This window comes from Parasteatoda tepidariorum, chromosome 10, assembly GCF_043381705.1.
Source record: "Parasteatoda tepidariorum isolate YZ-2023 chromosome 10, CAS_Ptep_4.0, whole genome shotgun sequence".
NCBI lineage: Eukaryota > Metazoa > Arthropoda > Arachnida > Araneae > Theridiidae > Parasteatoda > Parasteatoda tepidariorum.
Genome location: NC_092213.1, coordinates 8,101,253 through 8,111,876, shown reverse-complemented (window position 1 = coordinate 8,111,876; position 10,624 = coordinate 8,101,253).

Genomic DNA, 10,624 nt, shown 5'->3' with positions numbered 1-10,624 from the left:
TTAAGTAGATCGAAAAAAAAATTTCTCACAATTATAAAGCTCACGTAAATAATTTTTATTAAGAGCTCTTTATCGTTTTATTTCAAAAAAGGTGGGAAAACAAAATTGAACTGAGAATGTTAAAATGAAAACTCTGGGAATGTCTGAAATAAAAACCAATCATTTTAAAGAACCCTAAAAATGATTTTCTGACTGTTTCGCATATCTTAAGAAATGGTGGATCTTTTTCAACACCCACACATCATTCACTCAGACACGGCCCTGATTAAAGTTTATACAAATTGTTTCACATTTTAATTTAAGTCATAAATACAACCTCCAGAGTAGTCGGTACCTGGGTAAAAATTACAACTATATTTAATTCTGCATAAATCAAAATTGAGCGTAATTTTGGGTAAAAAAATTCAAGTTATTTACAACAACAAAAAAGTGGGTATGAGTCAGATGTGATGAATCATATTTTAAGGCAATTAACTCATTTTGATTGTTGTTGTTGTTGTTGAAGAGAGGACACTTGATCTCTAACCAAGGGCGCCGGCAGCGGGGTGCACTTGCACCCCCCTGGCTTTTTTTTAAACAATTAAAGAGATACAGAAAAATTTTGTTATAAAATTTTTTTGTTAAACATATTTTTATGGAAAAACAAATAATTAAGTAATTATTGATACATAACAATTAAAAAATTGTTTAATCAAACTAGAATTGTAATCGTCTTGTTTGCTGTCCAAATCTGTTTTTAACTTTTTCAATGAATTCTGAGTCATCTTTGATTCTTTTCTTATGCACACTGAGCATTCACAGACTTGGCAGATATCTAAGCTATATTTTTAAATTTCATTTAATAAAATGTAAATAATTTATTTTCTATTAGTTATTCAGCTTAACACAAGTGTATAACACAAGCTGACTTCTCGCAACTGTAAAAATTCATCAACACAATAAATACCAATGTTAAGCGTGCACAAACACGTTAGTATACGAAACTACTGTTTGTAGTTATTTGTGTTTCAAAGTCAGTAGCTATGCCAGCGCNTTATGTAATTGGTTATAAGAACATGCTCATTGAGAAAAAAAATTTTTCTTTTAAATAAGTCAAAATTGAAGTTTTTAAATTTATATAGTATGAATATTTTATGAACAATAACTAAAACAATTAAATATCCATAGTAGCATTAAAATATGGGAATTTATTAACTACACAAGTCATTTTTTAAATGCTTAAACTTCGGGTCAACTAAGTTTCACACAAGCACCGAGTGAATGTGAATCCTCTTACTCACATCAGATAGTAATATATACAGTAAAGTATTTTCCTATGTGTAGAACAATAGGATTTCTTTCATTAGTACTTGAAACAAAAAGTGGTTAAAATTTAGCAACAAATAAGCCACAATAAACCAAATAAGCCACAAATTATAAAAAAAAAAAGTGAACCAGAAGCTTATTTACATAAAACTGCCTCTCGGTCCGGGCAAACAAATAAAACTGAAATGGGAACATATATATACCAATAGAATATTGAACATTAATTGATAAGTAATAAAAAAATGTTGAAGTTACACCATTTTTGGAAATTGTATTTAACCCTCTATTTATAAAGAAAAAATAATAATAATAACAGTTTATAAATTGAAAAGCGACATAAGTGTCCTATTATGTCTTCAATGACATTTACGTTTGAAAACATGCAATTTCCACTGATAAATGAGATATTAGAAGGCAATATTAATAAATATAGGACAATATTAGAGGACATAAACACACACAAAAATAAAAAAAAAGTACATACGTTACATAACCATTTCCAACTTGTCGTTTTCTGTAATAACTTTTTTCCATAATAGAAGTTGGGAGAAGTGAGGCATACTTTAGTCTGATGTTCTCCGCATCCTCCTCGCTAAACACTGTCCGATTTGCCACTCTCTTTGAGTGACAATAATCTTGAATGGGTACAGGGTCAAGGCGTGATCTTTTTTGTTGCTTCTGCCTCTTCCAAGAACATTGCAAATCTGTAGAGGACATCTCCTAAAAACGTGTCACATCATTTCTACAAAAATAAAGTTTAAAAACATTATTTACTATTGATAGGGAGAATTTTATATCCTGATCTGTGGCAGAATAATCGCCAAGTTTTGGCTGCTTAGAAACTAAAAAAAAAAAATAAAAAAAATCACAGAATGGGATCAACTCGAAAGGTAAAACTCTTAACTACAACCCCGGGAAAACATCTACATGTCTGTTTTTTGTTTTGTTTTTTTTTTTAAATTGCAAGTAAAATCTATCATAGTATCGTAATAGTATAATGATAGTAAAGCTAATGAAAATTGTCCCTCTGCCAAAATGGTAAATACAAACAAAGCGCATTTTTGAAATAAAACATAAATATAGAAAACTCAAAATATTTATTATTAAGAGAAGAAGAATATTTATTATTAAGATCTTTGCAGAAATGTGCACATTTTGAAACCCATCTTTGAAATGGAAAATACAGAAAGCAGTTTAAAAGATACTTATTTTGTTAGATTAAACAAAACATTATTATTAAGTTAATGTAGTTATACTTTAGTAAAGTGCACAAGCATCCTTGTCCATGTCTCAAATTTTAAAAAAAATAATTTTTTAAAAATAAAACTTAAGTGATCATTATTACCCCAGAAACAGAGTGATCGTGAATTACCCCGGGTCACCCTAGTTTATATAATATCAATATAATACAGATTTTATATTATGCATTTATACTCGTTACAAAGATAACTCTGAGATGTTTATTTTGTCCATTATGTTAGGTACAATCAAAATAAGCAGACATACTTTCGGTAACATGTGCTCACATTTTTATTAGTAATAATTATATCTTTTTATTTAAGCTCATATATTTTGCTTATCAAGCCCTAGATTAAGAAAAATAAGCAAAAGAATCATTAGATGTGCAAATTGCATTACTTAATCAAATTATACATTTTAACTTCTGTTAACTTTATATACAAAAATCTGAATGATATAACACACTCTTAACATACACTTAATTTAACACTCTTCAGATAAGTAAAAATTTCTAGCTTCATGCAAAAGCTTTGAAATTTATTTTATTATGATAATTGAATGAAAAATTGGCATTTTGTTTAATAGGTGAAGGGTAAAGGCTTTATCAGGATATTTATATTTTTTCTTAGTTTTATTTCTTAATCAATAAGCTACATTTATGCATTTACATTCCTTCGGTATAACGATAAATCAAACATATATAAGCTCACACGCTTAGCAAAACGATAGGATATCTCCCAAATATGAGCTTTAGGTAGCTCACTACAATAATAAAATTTCACAGCAATGCGCATTACATACATACAAAACTTTAAAAAAAAGAAACAAACATTAGTTTTTTAATCAATGTAGATTGCATTTAACGCTTACCTTGAACAATATATCAACAGACCAACGGCCGCGTGCCACTGATCCCAGCTACACAAGAACAGGAAAGTTTTTTAACGATTAGATTATCGCCTGCAATGCTGAATTCTCCTTCAATTTGATGGGGATCTTTACGTAGAGCTGAAGTTTGCATACAAAGTGGGAAAAGCTTTTTCTGCGTACCGTTTCTTTCTTTTACACCTGGCTGTGTAAAATGGTCAGCATCCACAAGTCGCTCTGCTTCAACAATTGATCGTGCATTAGGATTTCCTTCCACATATCGAATAATTTCTGCTATTCTACATTTCAGAAACATTTCTAAGCTTTCGAAAAATAGTTGACTCGAAAATATAAAATTTTTAATTAATTTTAAAAATAGAATGTATTCAGACGTAGATCTCACCTCTATGACTGTCCACACGCTAATGGTAAACGCATGCAGGGTGTTGCCATAAGTAAAGAATTCGTCCAGACACCACCTATAGTTCATTTCGATCGCGAATGGGCTATTGGCGACGGTCTGGGAAACATCCCGGAGGATGATCCGAAGACATGCCATCGCAATTTTGATCCTCAGCAGAGGGGATGGCACCCCCGCTTCGGTAGCCCGACGACTTGCACGCGAAGTCGAGCACTTTACGGTAGCACAGTTTAACGAGGACCAATACCGCACACCCTCGGTCCCTACGCAGACAGATCCAAGTTGTCATACACCCGCACACTGACCGTAGCCAGTGATGCTTGACTTCGGTGATCTTCTGGGAACCGTGTCTTAACGATCAGTCCACTGCGGGACTAACTCATTTTGAAGTGATACTTCTTATGCGACTTCCAACAAGGTTGCGTTAAACGTTTAACGCTACATTTTTATTGGCCGGGAAATCACGTGGTAGGATCCAGTTTTCCCTCATTCATTTCCATAGTTATTTGGTTCTCACTAGCATGAAAATAATAAAGGTCATAAAAGTATTGTTTTTCCATAAATATTTTTTTAGTTTGTTTTGATACACATATAATTTAATAGGGTGGTATTTTTTATTTTCAAATAAAGTGGATAACAATTGTAAAAAATGAGTGAAAACAATCCCACGGACAATGCGATGGATTTAAGGTACGTCTCTTGTAAATATCAATTGATTGTTTCTCTTCTGAAATTACATTATGACGCATTCACATTAATACAAATACATTTTCCAGCGCGAGACGATAAGGCAACCATAAGCACTTCCACTGGTTCAAGAGGTCGACGAGGGAAAAATGCACAATATTACCGTGATTACAGAGCACGGAAGCGAGCGGAGCAGGAAAGAGTCGTTGAATAGAAATAGTGATCGTTTCTACGGGGGCCTCCCTGGCCAAGCGGTATCGCCGTTCCAAACGCTCTGTTAATCGTGGAGGTAGCGGGTTCGAATCCCGCCGTAACCCTGGATGTATTCTTTGTGATGTCTTTCTCTGAATTGTTCTATCTGTATTTTCTACTTGACAATGACTTATAAGCCTATATATTGAGCACACAAGTCAGCAAATGTTTGTAATTTCAATAAATCAAATCGTTTCTACGACTGCTGATTCTTCTACAATTAACGTCGCAGGTTGCGAAGTCTAACTTCTTCCGCGCGGAGGGACTCCACGCACTATTTTTTTTAATCAATTGAGTACATGCACTTCAAGAAAATCACGGATACTCACACGTGATCTATGACGTCAGCGAAAGCTAATCGTTTATAAGCAAAATAGCATGTTAAAGTTGAGCTAAGTTTCTTCACATAAGTTAGAATGTTAATTATATACAACACCGTATCGCACATCGAATTTGTTGAAATATAGTTCTTTCGCGTCTAACGCCTTTTACTTTTAACTTAGATTTATTATTTATATATATTTTTTTAGTGTACCTGGCAACTTCGATGCATAATTAGTTTATGTTCGACATAACTTCGTGCATGTCAGCCTTATACGTTAACAGTTAAGCCACTGATGTAGTTCAGAGATAAAAACTCTAGAATAAATCTGGCAATACCTCGCAACTAAAGTGTTTCAAATTTTGCCGACTTACTTATTTTCTTTGTTACGCAAAAAGCTGATTTGTTAATTTTTTTTTCAATTTTATGTCAATGACAATAGTTTTGGATGTTAAATCTTTATATGTCTTTCTACACTTTTAATTTAAACATCTTAAAGAAAACTTTCAGAATAAAAGAAGGGGGAAAAAAGCATCTGACATATAAAAAAATTTTAATTTATTTTGAGATCACACATTATTAAGGAACGTTATTTTAAACAAAAATTCACAAACGAAGAGAAAATATTCAACATCTGGTATACATTGATAAGATTACATTCATTTTTTCTTTTGCTTTGAATAAGGGGTACAAATTGGTACTTTAAATACAAAGTCTTGAATAAAGTAAATCGAGTACACAGAATATAATACAAAAACTAGTAGCTGCATATTTATCAATATTTGAGCAAATAAAATATGGATAAAAAAATTAGACTGCTCTGCAAATACGAAAAAAATTGCCGTATTTTATTGATTGGCAATAATTATTTTATTCAACTTTAAAATGTAATCAAATTTTGAAAATAAGGACTCAATAAATTAAATTTACAATTATCATAATTCACTATTTCGAAATATTTCTTTAAACAAACAATAACAATTTGGTGAGAGTGCCACTAAAAACAGGTTTTATGAGACAACCTACAACATAAAGGTGGTAATATCTTCTAACCTTTCAATAAAATTACTATTCATTTTTCTTTTGTGTCACATGATAAGCGACACACATAATAACATAATTGTGCAGCAAACAATTTCATAGAGATTAAAAATAACAAATTGATGAAATTTAACTTTGCAATATATTAAACACACACAATGTGTGTGTGTGTGGGTATGAAAGTAAACACATAGGCTATTCCAAATTCATCACCCTTAAACTGTTAGCTGAAGTAAAAACTTTTTTTCAACTCTGTTTTACATTGAGGACTTATTTCTTCACAGTTACAAGAAAGATCATCACTAAGGCCCGGATTTTGATGACATTTGCATTTTTTCGCATTTTTGGACATATTTTGTCCTTTAGAGCATTTTTTTAGATTTATAGGGCATTTTTCTTTAAATTTTGGGGCGTATTTTGCATTTTTTAAAGTTTTTTTTTGTTAATTTTTTATCAATTTTCATTACTACACTGGCTTCCAAACAATGAAGAAAATCTATAGAATATTAACAGGTAAAGCAAAATCTTTTCAAATTGAAGAAGAATTATCAGAAAGTGAGAGTCAAGTACGCACCTGTAACATCAGTAGACGTTGAAAGAAGCTTCTGCAGGAATGAAAATTTACTTTCAGGCAAGAGACATACAATTCAAATTATCAAAAAACATTTAATAATCCAATGTAATTCTGATATTTAGTAATATTATGAGATGGAAGTTGTTATATCCATTAAAGTTTCTATACAAAATAAAAATATTTTGGTGTCAATATATTTTCCTTTTTTGTTATTTTAGGATATAAAACATATTTTTCAAAATTTAATGAATGTAGAACAAGTATTGCATTGCTTTATATTTTTTAAATGACTCATAATAATTCTAAAGAACAAAAAAATTTTTTAATTCAATATTTTTACTTTATTTAAGGCATTTTTAAGGGCATTTTTTGCACTTTTTAAGGGCATTAGTTGAGATTTTTTAGGTCATCAAAATCCGGGCTCTAATCATCACACATCAAGTAATTTTCATGATATAAAATGACGTCATATATATACTTCTTTTTGCAGTTATAATTGTGAGAGCTGATGACGAGATTATATATTTTCACAATTTTGTTTTCCGGGATTTTAATTTTTTTCCTCTCACTTTTCATTTATCTTTATTATATTATTTTCCATGCTTACTCTATGCTTTTAACTTTATGTATATATGTTTCCATTTTTGACAATAAGGATAGTAAAAATACAGATTAAGGGTAACCATTACAGAACACCATGTCTAAGTTTGAGTGCTAAGTGAATAAGAATTTCGAAATCAATCGAAAATGGCAGAGAGATAAAAAATATCAGCCAAGCAAAATTAATTTGACGTCAGTTCAAAAGCAGTCTACAAGCAACTTTTACGATTTTTTTTCTCTTCTTTTTTTAAATAATAAAAATTTATGAAGTATGACAAACTAATAGAAGGTAAGCGGGTCATACAAAAACGATTGACATAGTAAAATTATAGATCAATGCAAGAGGTAAAGCCGCTGAAATAGGCGTGAGTCATACAGAATAGATAGATAGCATTGGCTGCAAGAGGAGAGTCCATTCTTTTCTCCACCCTCAAACAGGGCAGACACCAGTGATGGAAGGTTAAAACAGAATGGTTCCTAGAAGAAAGAAGGGAAGTGATGTCAACGAGCAAGAATGAAGAACTCTCGAGACATATCGAGGTCAGTGGTGGACACAGTGCAAGATGACCAGAAACAGTGCACGTAACAGCAAATGTAGAAGCCATTTCTGTATTGATCGCGATGGATGAATATCAGGCTATGCCATGTTCGATGAGACAAAGAATGGAGGCAAATGTAATCTTCTGTGATAATGCATATCATTGTTCACAGGCTGGCTCGTTGCTAGCATTTCCATTTAGAAGGGCAAACCACCACTAGTAGGGTAGGCATATGTTTTTTAATCGATAATTTTTAGTCCAGATTTGTATATTGATTAAAAGATAGTATAGAGATGTTCAAGCCAGAGGATGAACTGTATCACTGAGTTTAATAAACCAATCGCCATTCACAACATTCCTATTGGAAGATTCATATCCATAACCCAATAGAAACGTTTTCCTATTGGTTGCTATCTGCAACTGATTAACTATTGGTGTATTACCAGTGGGCAGGTAAGTGAAGAACGTGAGCTTCGATGTCTCTAAAGAGGTTAATGATGGCTCAAGGGATAGAGTGCGTGCCATCCGAATTTGAAACCACTTGATGACTGGTTGATACGAATTCCGCTACTGGCTCAGAAAATTCTGCTCCTGGCCAGGCGTATAAATATTCTCAGCGGTAGATGAATTATGGGTTAGAATCCTCTTGCCGATGGGCTAAACCATGGGAGGTTTTCCATTCTAAGTAACGCAAATGTGGGTCAGTTCCATCAAAAAGTCTTCCACGAAGGTTAGTGGGTCCCAATGTTTGATATATTAATTATCTTGTCTTCGGGGTTAGGTACTAAATTACAATGCTATGGAGTTAAACATTGATAGACATAAACCCAAAAATAGGTTGGCTGTTTAAAGCTGGGTATAAAGTAAAATATTAGAATAAATAATTATATAAATTAGTATAAATAACATATTAACTTTATTTGATACCATTTATTTTTTTGAAAATATTCTGGGAGGGGGGAATGTCTGCTAGCGCCCCACCTGTCTTTCCCTTGGCTAGAGACCTATACGTACATGGCAGGCCAACACGGCCATAGAATGCTTTTACCAAAGCTCTCACTGACTTCTCAAGCAATGCAGAAGTGGTCTGTTGTTGTTGTTGTAGTTCATTTAAGTCGCACTAGAGCTGCACAATGGGCTATTGGCGACTGTCTGGGAAACATCCCTGAGGATGATCCGAAGACATGCCATCACATTTTTGATCCTCTGCAGAGGGGATGGCACCCCCGCTTCGGTAGCCCGACGACCTGAACGTGAAGTCGAGCAGAAGTGGTCTGAGAATACATGTATAACTATTATCAACCATTTTTTGTTTTTTTTGTTAATGAATTATATTCTGCCGTGACAACATAGTATGTGTCATTCATTTATGTACAGCTAAAAGATTAAAGTGTTTAAAGGAAATTGCAACTACTTTCATAATTATTTAGCATGGGACAACACGAGAAAACAAAAAATCAACAACAAAAATAACATTTTGAGTATTAACTGTTTGCAGTCATTTCAAGCTGTTACATAGGTGCCGTAGCCAGTTATAATTAATTTTTTTTAAAGGATAAACAATCATTATATACAAGGTAAGCAATTTAACAAGATTATGAAGTACAAGCAAAATGTATTCATTTTTAAGAAGCAAAAATGCCTAATCACACAAGAAAAGAACTTAAAAAAATACAATTTCCTAAGTTCATAGATTAATCCATTTGGGATAGTGTCAACTCTCTGCCAACACAGCAATTATCCATATACTGATCTTTTCAGCATTGAACAATACTGTTCACTTAACACAACAGGCTTTAGAAATATATAAAATTCAATTTAATATTTTACAAATGGTGTAAAAGAATAAAAACATTTTTCTTTCTCAAAAAAAAAATGAAAGAAAAAAGAATTATTGCTTCTTCATTTTATGTAGGTCCATCAAAAATTAATTCCGATCTATTTAACAACTTAAAAACAACACAGATGGTGAAGTATAAAATGAATATAGTTCCTTGATTGGGTGGTGAGATTTTAATAAACAATAATAGAGTTAAATTTTTTCTAAGAGTTATAATTTTATTTAGCAGCTTCTTTCAGTCAAGCATACATTGTTGGAATTTTAAGCTTTAACAATATATAAATATATAGCACAATAAATAAATACAAAAAAAAAGAAAAATATTTTAATGTGAAATAAAATTAAAATAAGTTATTACTTCATAAGAGAACTAAAAGTACCAGCACAGCAGAAAAAACCAAACCCATAAATAAAAAACAACAAACTACTAGTAGCTATTTCCAATACCGCTTTCACAAGGTGATGTGTAGTTTGTTCTTTATTAATGGTTTTGGTTTTCTTCTGCTGTGCTGATACTTTTAGTTCCCTTATAAGGTATATATAATATAATAACTATTATATTATATATAATAGCTCATTTTAATTCATCCTAAAATATTCTTTCAGCTGTGACATTAGCAGCTTGGTGATGTCGCAACTTGTCGCATCTTATTCTTTTTCTTCAATGATTTTGTATTCGTGGTTCATGTCTTTGCATTATATATATATATTCTTAAAACTTCTGCAGTTTACTTTGAGTTGCTTTTGATAGTAACTTAAATATCAAAATTTTGAAAGCTAAACTTATGTGTTATTACGTTACAGAAGAAATATTAATTTAATCCTAATAAAATTTTTATTCAATTCTTAAATTAACAAATTTAAAAACGGTTTTAAAGAGAAATAAATTAATAAGGTAAGAAAGAAATTGTTCTGTTCATGAAATTCAATAAGATTT